A 13,631-nucleotide genomic window follows, 5' to 3' on the forward strand; every position below is an offset into this window, starting at 1 on the left:
TGGAAGAGCAGGACGGACCCAAAGTCAGGACTAGCTTCAGATCTGTAAGGAGATGCAGATCCCCATCTCTTATGACACAGACAGGCAACTGTACTCCTACTAAGCAGCAAAGTTTTTTTCTATGGAAAGAAAATATCAGGAGGCTGAAGACAAGGACACAGGGTTGCCTGGGACCTGGGATGCCTCATGATCCACTAAAACTCCACTGCTAGAGCTGTACCACTCACAGAGGGACATTGCACTCCACTCTCAGCCCTTCAGTTCCAACATCAAAGAAAGCAAAGTCACTTNGCAACAACCCTCAATCGACTTGAGAACTGGGGACCAAGGGCAGGTACATCTTTCTGAGAATGTAATCTATTTTTCCATTAGCATCTCAAGATTCATGCCTTTTCCAAAACAAGCTCTGTGGCTTTAAGGTATCTGAGCCAAATGCAACTTGAAATCCTGGCCCCCTCCATGGCCCAAGGCCTGGGAAGCTCAGGTCAAGGCAGTTCACAAGGGGTTATACTTCCAATATCCCTGTATTCCAGAGCCACCAATTCACCTAGTGACATCAGTTTTCTTAATGAAAGGAGGGTATTCAAATTGAAGCTGTGATCTCCCCAAGTAGCCTTGACAGANACATGAAGGTGGGGACAGTTTTCTCAGAGTCCTCAAAAAGAGAAACAACTACTAGTATGTGTTCTATCTGCCAACCCGTGGTTTGGGGAAGTCATCCTCCCTGTGTTGGGCCCTGGCCTTTCCAGCTGTAAAAACAGGACAATATTATTTGCTTCACAAGACTGTTTTAAGATGATGTAGGGTAAACACACTGGGAACATGCAGTCTACTATACAGACTGTCTGTTCTAAGTCCATGTTCTTAACAATAAGCCTAGTGACATCTCCAGGAGCTTCATGTTTATTCTGCAAGCATGTAGTAATTATACAAGCAACATGAAGGGAGCTCTGATGAAATGATTACCCCATAGTAAGAAGCATAAGCCATTATAGAAACACCAACATTCCTACATACTTATGAAAGGTAATTATTAAGCCTTTCCCCTAAGAAAATACTGGCACTACTAGCTTTATGTTACAAAAACGGGGAAAGGATGTTCTTCCATGCTGGGGTCAGAATCTGGGACCCCTTACTTGCTAGATAAGCTCTCTGTCACTCAGCTGCACTGTGGCCTGCAACTGATGTCTATGCTATCACAAAAGTGGCATGTAAAAAGCAATGTTTACTTCTTAACATCAATTTAATTGACATTCATTCAGTCAGGATTTTCATTTAGATGTAGGTGTAAAATTACATTGGATTGTAAAAGTGATTATTCCACATTAAGCCCAAAGATGAAAACACCAGTTACATTTCCTATTCTTTTTTTTTTTCCCCTCGAGACAGGGTTTCTCTGTACAACCCTGGCTGTCCTAGAACTCACTCTGGCTGACCTCGAACTAAGAAATCCGCCTGCCTCTGCCTCTGAGTGCTGGGATTAAAGGCGTGTGCCACCATGCCCGGCTTACATTTCCTATTCTTAAAGCTACAAATGAGTTAATCAGTCACTGACCACAAATTATATCGGTACCATGAAAAAGACCACTCACTCAGGGGACTTCCGAGTCAGAGACCCTCTCACCCATAGAGCCCTGTGCAGGCAGCCAGAAGACCCAGACCATATCCCAGCTCAGGAGCATCACTGGACTGTGTTTCATTGAAATCTTTGGTAAAGATGGGACAGCGTGGAGGTTGTATCACACACTGTTGTTGGAAAGCCACAGATTTGCACTATAGTATCATGGCTGAGAAATGGGACAGGGCCCACAGTGTGGGCAGACTCTCAGATAATCTTCATCCAAGGATGTGCAGTCTCACACATCACTCTCAGAGCCCCAGTCCCTGTAACAGAACAATCTACTGAAATGGTGAGAATTAAAAAAAAAAAAAAGTCTTCGAAAACTACATTTTATTAAACAATTTTGTTTTGGGTTGAGGATGTAGCTCAATTGGAAGGGTGCTTGCCTAGTATGCATTAAGCCCTGGGTTCCATTCTGTGCATGTAGGCATACATTTTTTCCAGTCTACTTTAATAAGGGTTCAACCACCCTCTCGCCCACTATCCACCAGAGGTAGTGGAAAAGAAAGGTTTTTAGGACACAAAGGTTATTAGTAACCTTTTTAGAATAGTTCTTTGGGGGCAAGTCCAATCTTCTTTGTCGGGATATCAGCAGTTCAGTCCAGTTGCAAACACCAGTACAAATCAGCAGCTGCAGTCCAGTNCACTCGGTACACATCCCACACCAACCAGCAAGTTCAATCCAGAAGAAACCACAAGGCTTGCCAACCAGCCCAGGGTTGAAGCAGTGTCAAGAAGCCACAGGAACCTCACAAGAAGTTCTTTGGCAAGTCTCTCTCTATGGCATTACCACAAGCAGAGCTCAGCAACACAACGTAAAGCAAACCAATACATGTGTGTTGTTAGCAAAGAATAGTGAGACAGAGCAAAGCAAACCAATTCTCAAGCTCCAGCTGTCTGTGAGGTCATATCTCTACTTCATCACGTGTCCTTTCATGTGTCTGCTTTAGCACATCTCTTCACCTGTGTGCTCCAGCAAAACATCATTTGACATAACCGACTTTCCAAAAAANACCCCCAGAAGTTACCACTTCACGTGCTGGCTAATTTTTATGCCTTCTTGACACAAGCTAGAGGGACCTCAATTGAGAAAATGCCTCCATAATATTGTGCAGTGGGGCACTTTCTTAATTAGTGAATGATGGGGGAGGGCAGAGTCCATTGGGATGGTGCCACCCCTAGGCTGGCGGTCCTGGGTTCTGTAAGAAAGCCGGCTTCAAGCCATAAGGAACAAGCCAGGAAGCAGCACTCCTCCATGGATTTTGCATCAGCTCCTGCTTCCAGTTCTCTTTACCACCTCTGATGAGGAACTGTAATTTAGAAGTGTAAGTAAAACCTTTCCTTCCCAAGTTGCTTTTGGCATTAATGTTTCACCCCAGTAAAAGACCCTAAGACACACCCCAAGTACCACCTAAACTGGACAAGGGGGTGTATTCCTATATTTCAGAAATGGATCATCAGAAGTTCAAGGTGAGTTTTGAGGCCAACTTGGACAATTTTGTTTTTTCTTTTCAGACAGTGGTTCTTTTTGTAGCGGTCATGGAACTTACTTTGTAGATCGAGCTGGCCTTGAGCTCAGAAATCTGCCTGTCTGTACCTCCTGAGTCAGGGGATCAAAGGTGTAGGATACCATACCTGGCTAACTTGAGCCACATTGTTTGACCTTATACATTTTGGCAATGAGATCACTGACCTAAGCCTGGGACACGTCATCTGTGGTGCTCAAACGAACTGTTGTTGCCAACCCTATCAGGCTCTGTGAGCTGGCANTGTTCAGAACAAACCAGCTTGGCAGTTCTGAAGTACATCACAGTGAAAACCTTATAAAAGGCTGGTAATGAATGTCAAAAGCATTGCGAAAGGTGAAGCAGTGGTGGTGCACACCTTTCATCCTGGTACTGATGGGGCAGGACTGGTACATCTGTGTGACCTGTCTCTCTCTACATAGCCCTGGCTGTCCTGGGCTACATAGACCAGGTTGGCTTGAACTCAAACTTTACGCTTACTAAGAACAACCCACAGGTAAGCATATAACCTATATATTAAAATCCACCTTAAATTGTGCCATTTTGTGTGTGGCTCTAAAATGTAGTAAGGTGTTATAAAGTNTTCCTGACCCCTAGCTTCCAAACACTTGTTACCTGCTAACAATGTATCTGTGCAGGTGCGCTAATGTGTTATTTTCAAGAGAAAAGTTGCTACAATTTTAAACATTTCATTTGAAAAGCTACTTAAGGTTACAGCAAATGCGGCCAACAGAAGCCAGGCTAACTTCACCAAGCAGTAGCTTCAAGGAGCTCTGGTTTTCCTTACTGTGGTTACTTAAAGAGGGTTCCAGTACCTGAGTCTAAGTGGCAGCTTAAGAATGGTTCATTTGCAGATCCAGATATTAACTGAAGAAAAAGAAAACTATAAACCAAGATAAGTGCATTCATTATGATTTANTTTTAAAACGTGTGCAATTGTACTGTTCCTTCGAAAACCCCATCAACGTGAAGTTTTACACTGTATTATTTAGCACTATAAACTTAAAATTCTTGGAAAATTCTATTCCAGACCACTTCATATTTACAAGGATTTTACAGTGAAAGGACTTATATATGGGCTACCTTAGGCATGTTACTGAGTTCTCCCAGGTCACATGTCCTATAAATGAGGAAAACTTCCTTGCCTCCTGTAGAGGTTCCTTTCAGCTACAGGGTCTGTAGGGCACAGAGATACATCCCGCCCCCCCCCCCGCCCCCTTTCCCAGGAAGTCAGGAAGGGGAGGGGACTGTGTTTAAAACACTTGCAGCAAAATAGAAAGTCGATTAAGACTATGGGCATTGTTGGAGTCACCCTATTGTAAGCCTAAATGTCTACTGCAAAAATCTTGAAGCATTTATGTCTAATGAGCAAGANGTGTGTGTGTGTGTAATTAGATGGTAGAGTATATCCAATCTACACAGCATGGTGATCAAGGGGAGTGGGTGAACATTGCAGGCAGGCACTCAAGAGGGAAACGGCCGCACCTTCCGAAGCCCAATGGAGAAGCATAACCCGGAGGCTTTCCAGAATGCAATCAGTGCGTGCCAAAGCTGCTTTACTCAAATCGCGAAGGGGAGGGGCACGGGACTGCACAAGTCTGGGCTCCAAGGCTGAGCACCTATTTTAAAAATGGGCCTGGGGCATCTGCACACTTGCCTGGTCCGGCCAGAGGAATGCACATCCTCGGAGCTTTAAAACAGAAAGCTACCATCCATCCCGAGGAAGGTACCGGGAGCTCAGTGCACTCCCAGGAAACCGCTCGCTTGCAACATCTCGGCGCGGCGCCAGGCAAGGGCCCGCTTCTCCAGCCTGCAAGNGGTGCCTACGGGATCGGCCGCACCTGCCCGGCCCAGGCCTGCGGGCCTCAGCTCCAGCGGCGGCGGCGGCCGCAGCGGCAGCAGCGGCGTTCCGGTGCGCGCGCGCGCTCAGCCAATCGCGTGCTCGCCCGCCCCCCGCCGCCGCGGTGAGGCTGGCGCCGGGAAGAGGAAGAGGAACATTCGCCCTCCTCCTCCCAGCGCGCGGGCGGCGGCGGCAGCGGCACCGGGGTCACGAACTCTGACCTTTCACTGACAAAAACAATAACAAAGCGCGGTCCCTCCGCGACCCCGGCGGCGCCAGGGCCCGGCCCGCCGCCCCGCTCCGCACCGGCCCGCCGCGGCGTCCCGGCCGCCCGAGCCCCCGGGCTCCTGCCCTCCGGCGCCTGCCCGGCCCGCGTCCTGCCCTCCTAGCCGGGGGCGCCCGCCGCAGACACGGGATCTGCTCCGCGGTTGTGGTGGCGCCCAACCCTGAGGTAAGAGCAAGCCCGCCCGGCCAAGCCGCGGCGCGGCGCGGCGCGGCGCGGCGCAGCGCGGCACGGCGGAGGAGGGCAGGCCTGCGCCGCCATGGAGGCCGCGGAGGCTGAACGCGGCCTTTTACCTTTGCCACGGGGCGGTGGCGGCGGCAGCGGGCGCTTTGCATAGTGGGCCGGGCCGCGCCCTTCCCTCCCCTCTCTTCCACTCCCCTCCCCGCCCGCGGCCGAGCCCGGCGAGCCGCTGTCCTGACCGGGCCNGCCGCGCGCCGCGGGGGCGGAGAGGGGGACTGTCCGCGGCCCCGCCTCACGCCTGGCCCTCCGCCAGCGCCGCCATCTTGTCCCCGCGGCGCCGGCCAGGCTCCCCTCGGCGCGCGCCCGGCCTGCCCGCTTCTTCCTGTGTTCCCCGCTCCTCACCCCAGCACTCCCCGCCTGCCGTTGGCTGCCACCCTGGCCCAACCGCCGTTTTTCCGGACTAGGAGGGTGGAAGNGGAGGGAGGGAGGCGTGGGCAGGGCACGACCTCCTGAGTGACGGCCGGGCTGGCCAATCGTCCCCCCGTATAGGAGGGCCACGGCCTGCGGCACCGCCCCCAGGACTGTGCTGGTTGGTCCAGGTGGGAGAGGGAGGTCCCGGGGGCCGCTAGTGCGGGGCGTGAGGCCGGGCGGGCCAGCCTCTGAGGAACTTGGTGGGTCTCGGGCTGGGAAGCTGGTGATGCTTTTTGAACCCATGGCGCGGCCTGGAGGGAAGAGCTTGTCGGCACATGGAGGCTCTCCGGGGTTCGCGCTTTCCTCACGACTCTGGACGGAGTTCCTCTGGCGGGCTCAATTTCAGTCCATGAAATTGGGACACCAGGCGTTCTTGCCAAGCCTCGCCTCTCTCCTCAGCATTGTTTGAGGGACTGTTCTCTGAAAATGGAGTCCAAGCTACTCTGCCAGCCTCAAAAGTAATTTGCAAATGGTGGTGTTAGTTTTTTCGTCTTAATGTGGTGCCGGGGACGGCCCTGCCATTGAGTAACATCCCTAGTCCCAAAATGGTGATGTGGAAAAATATAAGGAACCAACTGGAGTGGAAAACTTGTGAGGTGATTCTCTTTCCTTCTTTCATTAAACACAGTTGTGCGTAGCTTTAGGCACTAGGACTACTTCCAGAGATTCAACTGACCTGGGCAAGGAGCCATTCTCCCCCCAGGATTTTGGATGCCGAGGGGATACAAAGGCTCAGAGAATGGTCAGAGANTGGAAGAAACTGGATGCTGTGCTGAAGGAATCGTGAGGGCATTAATTTAATTGGATGGTGAGGAAGTCAGGCTTCACTGAATGTTTGAATAGATTTCAGGAAAAGAGCTGGGTTCTGGATAGCAAGCTTGAAGATGGGAAGGGAAGATTTTCCCACACTTTTTGTTGAGTAAATTGTTGATGATACTACCAATAGCTAAGTGCTGCATATTTAATTGGTGCATTTTTATCCGAACTTGACAGTTGGGATACNATGCCCAGCAATAAAATGTCCATTATACTAAGCAGGGAATTTGAATTGGACTTCAGTAGACATTCTTTTAACATATTTATCTTTCCCAGAGATAAACTTGATTGATGCTATGAAGCTACTGAAAATCTCATTTGTCAAAGTGGAAAACAAACTTTACAAAATATAATGTTAGCTTCTATTGGAGAATATGATGACTAAAGTATTTGTGTATATAACATAATAGGAAGGGCTGGCTAGCATGTAGGAAACCTCAAGTTTTTCATCCTTAGCACTGAATAAACTATGTAGTGGTACATATCTGTAATCCCAATTACTGGGGAGGTGGAGGCAGATCAGAAATTTCAGTGTCATCCTTGGCTACGTAGAGTTTTAGGCCAGCCTGGGCTATAAGATCGGTATCCAAAATAAAATATTTGAAATCAAACTATCTTTTTAATAATACTAGCAGTCCCAGTTTTAATTCTTTCTTTGGCTATTTCAAGAGACAGTGTAAGTTAAGCCAAGCAAACATTTCCAAAAAGAGATTGGAGTAAGCTGTCCCAAAGTGACTTGCAGCCCAGTGGGTTCTACACTGTGGATTTTAAAGTTTTCCTGAATATTTATGAGGTGATAGAATGTTCATGGAATAAAGTGACAACCCCCTTTCCCACCCCCAAAGCATGATGGCTCTTCCTTTTGGGTTTTCTCTTTCCAAAAGCTGGAAATTTTAACATCACAATACAGTTGATATTGTAATGATATATCAGATCTTTTAAGGATGCAGACCCTTCTTTCAGGCACATGGGTGAGAAAGTGCCCTGATACCTTTAGTTTCTTCACAGCAAGAATAGCCTAATCACAGGTTCAAGGCTGTTCAACCTTCTAATTGGAGACACAGCTATCAATATGAAGCTGCAGTTTTCTCCAGTTATTTTGTATCAAAATCCTTGTCAGTCTGTAGTCAATCACACTTAAGAGACCATCCAGGTATGGTGGTTGGCACAAGACTTTGATTATCACACACAAGAGTTCTAGGCCAGCCAGGGCTACATAATGAGAACTCTGTGTTGGGATTGGGAGTAAGGTCTGTGTCAACAATCTCTTCCCTTTATAAAAGGAATTCTAGGAAGTTTTGAGGGTTTTTTGTTTAGTTCTGTTTTGTTTGAGAAGTTGTCTAGGTTGGCCTTTTAACCCTGGCCTCTAGTGATTTCCTGTGTTAGCCTCTGAGCAGCTGAGACTTTAGGCTGGTCTGTGCTACCATGCCTAGGTGAAGTTTTTAATACAAGGAGCCAAGCGACCTGGTATGGTAGAAGGATCTTGGGTCATGGAGTCAGAAAAACTTGGTTCCTGAATCTTGAGTAAGCAGTCTTTGAGGTTATACATTTGTAAGCTGGGGAAAAGGGAGCCAACACAAGGATGGAAGAGAGTGGGTGAGGAGTTGCTGCAGTAACTGCAGACAAGGGAGGTGAGACTGTGGTGAGATAGCCTGTATCTTGCTTGAGGTTCACATTTGAGTATTTGTCTTTGAGTTCTCCTGTGTGCCATTTGCTCCAAAGGTTTGAAGTATCAGAGTGGACACCAAAAGGGATCATCTGTGAAGGAGCTTAGCCAATCTGGGCCACATAATGAGTTCCAGGCTTGCAACCCTGTCTTGAAAAACAGAATAGGAAATGGCCCTTGAAGCTCATCAAAACCAGCCTAGCCACNTAATATAAATTTCCTACATTTTAGTTTGTCTTGCTTTATTGCTATGAAAAGCTGATTTCCTTTTTTGGAGACAGGGTCTTATTATGTAGCCCTGGGTAGCCTGGAACTCTGAGATTCTCTTGACTATGCCTCTTGAGTGCTGAGATCAAAGGTATATGTTATTATATCTCACTTAATGGCTGACCTTTTCTTCTGTGTGTGATCATCATCTGAAATTAATGTTTCTGTCACACACTATAGAAGATGGTTTTTTGGTCTTTGGAGGTTTAACTTGCCTAAAGGCTGACATTCTCTGTCATTCTTTGCTATCTTGTTGTTCCTTCCCCACAACCTTTGCAACTTTCTGTGAACTCTGGTAGCTAGGATACCTCTCCTGATTACTAAAAAGCTAGTGTTGAAGCAGGAAAAGCTTTCTACCTAAAGGTATGACAGCCAGGGAACACTTCCAACTGGCATAGTTCGCAATGATGAGAAGGAGCTATGTATAGGGGGAATTGAAGCCTAACTCAGTACATTGGCATGGGCATTGTTTAAGGGATTGTTTAGCCAGGTTCATACCTTGGCATCTGGGTGTCTTGGAGAATGAGAAATGAAATGTTAAGGACAGGAAATGAATAAGTTACTGCAGACTTTTATCTGGACTTGATGAGGCAGTCTTGGATTTTTGAAAGCATTATGTCAATGAAAGTCAGTTTCAGGGCAAAGTATGACTTATAGNCAATAGAAAGTACTCCCTCCATTATAATAATAAAAGACTTAAAAAACCCTTTAATAGGTGGTGACAGGATCTATTTTGTATTTACTGATCAGTAAATACAAATTCCACTCTATTTACATTCTAACCCCAAAGGTTTTTGGAAATGTTAGAATGTAAATAGAGAGAAATTTCATTGCAAGATTATAATTTTCTCCAGTTTGGATTCATGGGAGATGTGAAAGAATGTGCTTGGGTCTGGAGCAAAGGGCAGCTCTTAGGAGAAATAAGGCTGGTGGTACTGGGCTCAAAGTCGAGAGTTCTCCAGAACCTTCCTTGTTTACCTTTACTGCTCTATGTAGTAAGAATCTGCTATGCAGGAGCTAAAAAAGGTTCCTACCAAGCTACCCATAGGTGCCCTTTACATTCTAGTACTGGCTGATTGGATGCCTCTTGAGAAACTGCTAATGCTGGAATGCTTCAGTATGCATTTTCAGGGTCTTCTATTCTACAGTGAATCTGATTGTGTACTAATGGAACATACCAGAAATGACATTTATATTGCTCATGATCCTCTCTCCCACACCCCTATTCGAAGAAACACAAGATTTACTAGGTTGATAAGATGAATACCTAGTAATTATTGTTTTACCAAAAGGTGGAAAGCAGATGTCACAAGTGGTATTATATCAGTCCTCAGCTGAAAAAGCTGTTGACTAGAATATATGTATTGATTCACTTAGTACAACTTTTAAGAAATGAGATTATTTTGTTTTTCTAGAGAGATATAAGATACTCCCTTATAGAATGTGTAATTTAACNGGGTGTAGTAGTGCATACTTGTGATTCTAGCTCAGCATCTTCTAGTGTGNGACAGGATCATGAGTGAATGAAAGGTAGTGATCATACAATCAATAAGTACCAACTATTATAGTTAGCAAAAAAGTAAGAGACACTAAAATCTGGAGATATACAGAATGAGGGGCCTACTTCAGGTGGGAGGTGGGAGGATGGCAAGTTTGAGGTCAGTCTAGGCTACATAGTGAAATCCTATCTCAGAAAAGCAAAAACTAAAAAGTAAATGAAAATAAATAAAAGGGTTTAAAGTGGAAATCAGTGATAAAACTTACTTAGAAAGTAAGGCTTGGGCATGATGGCTTACACCATTGATCTCAGCAGAGACAGGTAGATAACTGAGTTAAAGACACGCCAAGGCAAGATCTCAGTTACCGTAAGGCATGAGTAAGACTATTTACAGAAACACTAGTATAAGAGCTCCAGACTAGAAACAAGCTGAACACAAGCTGTAAATGATCAAATTATGGTGTAGTCATGTGTTAGAATACTAGACCATAATGAAAATGGACTTCAAGAGAAGCTAAATACACATAAAGTATATTACTTATAGTTAAAAAACAAGCAAAAACTATCCTTGATAATAGATATTAGGAGAAGAAAGGAAAGTTAATGATAACAGGGGAGGTGCTTTGGAGACTTCAGGCTGCTGGTGCTGTTGTTTTCTGGTGTGAATACATATTCTGTTAGTAGACAGTCATCACAATGTTTAGTTTGAGCACTTTTTGCATATGCATGTTGTAGTTCAATAAAATTATTACTTAAAACTGTTAAAAATTGCCAGGTGGTGGTGGTGGTGCATGCCTTTAACCCTACCACTTGGGATTTGAGTTTGAGGTGAGCCTGGTCTACAGAGTTCCAGGACTACTACAGCCAGGGCTACACAGTGAAACCCTTGTCTCATAACAAAAGTGTTAAAAATTATCCTCACTGTTCTACTTATTTTCTATCTTNACAATTTTGGTCAGTANAATCGCTATATAGCTAAAATATTAAAAGTATTTTTGGATTCCTAAGAAATTGTCGTGGTGGAGCTGGATTATAAAGTCCTGACTGCAGTACTGAAGTGTGTAACATAGAGAAATTAGCAGTTGTTTAGTTATTAAATGTTNAACTGATACCCTGTTACTGTTTTTCTTCCTTGACTTTTTGTTTTTCTTGGAGAGTTATTTGAAGTGNAATGTGGTCTAGAGGNACTAGTGTAAGTTTTAANGTCAGAGTGGTNNGAGTTGGATACTAGCACTTCATTAGCAGCTGGATCACTTTACACANGTGTGTCTGTTCTTCTGACTTCTTGTTGGAGCTTATGCATCATACTAAAGTGCTGAGAATCAAAACATAACCTTGTTTGACAGAACATGTCATAGGTGCCCAGAAGTTCTGCCCTCCTTTTCCAATTGTCTACTCCTGGCTCATTCTAACAGAAACAGAATCAATATTATCATTATTACACTTAAGTCGTTGGTAGCATGAAGCAGCAGTCTTCACACACACACAAACACCTGTAGTAGTTCCCCAGTAGCATAGGAACAACATGGCTGTGGAAGCTGCAGCTTTTCTAAGCTATTCATTCCTTGCTCTCCAGCCTCCCTTGGGAATGTTATTTCTCCTCTTTTCTTTTCTTTTCTTTTCTTTTCTTTTCTTTTCTTTTCTTTTCTTTTCTTTTCTTTTCTTTTCCTTTCTTTCTTTCTTTCTTTCTTTCTTTCTTTTGTTTTGTTCGAGACAGGGTTTCTCTGTGTTGACAGGGTTTCTCTGGCTGTCCTGGAACTCACTTTGTAGACCAGGCTGGACTCAGAGATATGCCTGCCTCTGCCTCCCAAGTGCTGGGATTAAAGGCGTGCGCCACCACGCCAGGCTATTTCTCCTTTTTCTTACTGGAAGAAGAAACTAATCTCCTTTGGATGGGCATGATAGGTAGGGAAGCACATGACCCAGAGGCTAANTNATCATTTGAAGTCTTAAAAGCATCAGGATTTCGATAAACTGGTTGTGGATTTAAGCTTGGCCTTAGAGCCTTAGAGGCATCTAAAGGGCATGTTTTCTACTGAAGAACATTGGTATTATATTAAACTTTGATTTTTTTCCCCATGTCCTAATTCCAAATCCTAATTTGACATCTAATCTGTGGCTTTGTGTTTCTTATTTTATGTCATCTAGAGTTTTATTTTTCCATGAATATAAATAGGTTTCTACATGGGTCTTACCTAGGCCCTCTGTGCATATGTTATAGTTGTGTAACTTGGTCTTCTTGTGGGACTCCTCTAACAATGGGAGTGAGGGCTGTCTCTGATCCTTTTTGCTTGATTTTGACCCTTTCCCTCTTACTGGGTTGCCTCATTCAGCTTTAACATGAGAGGAGGTGACTAGTCTTATTGCAACTTGATATACCATGTTTGGTTGATAACCCTGGAAGACCTACCCTTTTCAGAAGGGAAGTGGAGAGGAATGAGGTTAGAGGTGTGAGGGGGAGACTGGAAAGGGAGGAGGGAAACTGTGGTTGGGATGAAATATATAAGAGAACAAATAAAATTTAAAAATGTAAAAAAAATAGGTTTTTAACAGAATATACTTAAACTATATCATGAAATTCTATCCAGTTGTATCCTTTTTTTTTTTTTTTTTAAAGACAAGGTCTCACTATGTAGACCAGCTGGCCTTGAATTCACAGGGGTTGTTCTATCTCTCTCTCCTAAAAGCTGAGATTAAAGGTGTGTGCCATCATGACAGCTGGTTTGCCTGCCTTTTATTTTTCAAATGATCATTAGATACTGCTTTTTTGGGGGACTGGGAGTGGGGTTAGGGTCTCTTATTACCTAATCCTGGAACTCACTGCATAGAACAAGCAAGTTTCAAACAGCAACAGGGTATCAGTTACTTATCTCTTTCATTCATAGACTAGAACATTTAATTAATTTAAACAATTGCTAATTTCTAAATGTTACACTTGGGATCAAAAAGGCATGCTCACTANAGGTGACCCTGAATTCCCCCCANCCCCCCTTGAGACAGGGTTTCTGTGTTTAGCCTTGGCTGTTATGGAAGTTACTCTTTAGACCAGGCTGGGCTCAAACTCAGATCTGCCTGCTTCTGCCTCCTGAGTGCTGGATTTTTAATTATTTCAGATTATACCCTAATTCAGCCCTTTCCTTTTGCCCAGCTTGCAGCTTAACAGTGTGAATTATAGTTGGTTGATTATACAACATACATATATTGAATCTTGGGTAGATCTTAAAGAATGTTTCACAGTTTTAGTTTCTGCCTTCATGTTTCTTTGCTTTTGTTTTTTTTTTTTGAGAAGGTAAAAGCAGCACTTTCAACAAATAGTAGCTATAACATACTATGAGTTCCAGGTTCAATATACACATTTTGGCAGTCTGATGTGGTTAGCATTAGAGAGATCATCTTAGTGCCTGAGCCTCACAACCAGGGAGACTTGCTCAGGACAATAGGCACTTTGAATGCTGTTAAGTTC

At 44.6% G+C, this 13,631-nt stretch overlaps 1 protein-coding gene across 6 annotated transcripts in view; it reads left to right on the plus strand.

The window, feature by feature from the left end:
- Positions 1-5,096: 5,096 nt before the first annotated feature.
- Positions 5,097-13,631, plus strand: part of Nr2c2 (nuclear receptor subfamily 2 group C member 2) — a 70,396-nt gene continuing 61,861 nt past the window's right edge. For 4 of the 6 annotated variants that reach the window (XM_029478883.1, XM_029478884.1, XM_021164249.2 and 1 more), the window contains exon 1: positions 5,778-6,517. The gene's annotated coding sequence lies outside the window, so the exon portion shown is untranslated. Of the gene's footprint in view, positions 5,439-5,777; positions 6,518-13,631 lie in introns of those variants that run through there. The other 2 variants (XM_021164250.2, XM_021164251.2) reach the window with 2 other exon arrangements.

The sequence above is a fragment of the Mus caroli genome, chromosome 6 (genome assembly GCF_900094665.2).
Source record: "Mus caroli chromosome 6, CAROLI_EIJ_v1.1, whole genome shotgun sequence".
NCBI classification, from domain to species: domain Eukaryota; kingdom Metazoa; phylum Chordata; class Mammalia; order Rodentia; family Muridae; genus Mus; species Mus caroli.